The sequence below is a fragment of the Sinocyclocheilus anshuiensis genome, unplaced genomic scaffold (assembly GCF_001515605.1).
Source record: "Sinocyclocheilus anshuiensis isolate Anshui unplaced genomic scaffold, SAMN03320099.WGS_v1.1 scaffold20250, whole genome shotgun sequence".
NCBI classification, from domain to species: domain Eukaryota; kingdom Metazoa; phylum Chordata; class Actinopteri; order Cypriniformes; family Cyprinidae; genus Sinocyclocheilus; species Sinocyclocheilus anshuiensis.
The window spans coordinates 1-1,004 of record NW_015559712.1 but is presented as its reverse complement, the minus strand read 5'-3'; the positions used below and the strand labels follow the sequence as shown (position 1 = coordinate 1,004).

The 1,004-nt window shown below is 42.9% G+C and overlaps 1 pseudogene; it reads left to right on the top strand.

Annotated features, from left to right (window-relative positions):
• Nucleotides 1-372: 372 nt before the first annotated feature.
• Nucleotides 373-758, top strand: LOC107681632 (histone H2A-like; annotated as a pseudogene).
• Nucleotides 759-1,004: the final 246 nt, after the last annotated feature.

The following is a 1,004-nucleotide window of genomic DNA, read 5'->3' as shown; positions in this document are numbered from 1 at the left end:
TTAAAAAAAAGGCATAAAAATGTACATATACATAAAACAAATAAACAAATAAATACAAATTTGAGGAACAATAATGTAAGAAAATAATAAATTAAATAAAACAAAACTGTCTACAACTTCATTACTACTATGTGATACGTGCTTGAGGAAGGGAGTTGGGTTTGAAGTTTGGAGGGAAGTTCACTGATTGGCTTAGAACGTATTCAGACTCCAGCCAATAGGAGACTGGCACAGTTTCTTTTAAAAGTAAAGATCGGAAGTTTTTTTCATTTCCTCCATTGTATGTGTGTAGGGTAAACATTTGAATTTGAGTATGTTAAATTTAGGCGAAAATACCAAAAAACGCCCTGAGCTTAAGTGGTTTTAAATACAATGAGTGGAAGAGGCAAAACCGGTGGAAAAGCCCGCACTAAAGCCAAGACTTACTCCTCCAGAGCTGGACTGCAGTTCCCCTGTCGGCCGTGTTCACAGGCTTCTCCGCAAAGGCAACTATGCCGAGTGCGTCGGTGCCGGTGCTCCGGTTAATTTGGTCGCTGTGCTCGAGTATCTCACTGCTGAGATTCTGGAGTTGGCTGGAAACGCCGCTCGGGACAACAAGAAGACCCGTATCATCCCCCGTCACCTGCAGCTGGCGGTGCGCAACGACGAGGAGCTGAACAAGCTTCTGGGTGGTGACCATCGCTCAAGGCGGCGTGCTGCCCAACATCCAGGCCGTGCTGCTGCCCAAGAAAACCGAGAAACCTGCCAAGACCAAGTAAACCTGAGTCAGGTTTCTTTTCGAACCAAAGGCTCTTCTAAGAGCCACACACTTTCTCTGTGCGAGAGTGATTTCTTTCATCTGATCACGAAGTTGGTATGAAAATCTGTATAGTTATTAACTGTTTAATGGATAGAAGCAAAGAGCATAATATAAAATAATGATCAGAATCAGAATCAGAATGAGCTTTATTGCCAGGTGCGTTTACACATACAAGGAATTTGTTTTCGTGACAGAAGCTTCCACA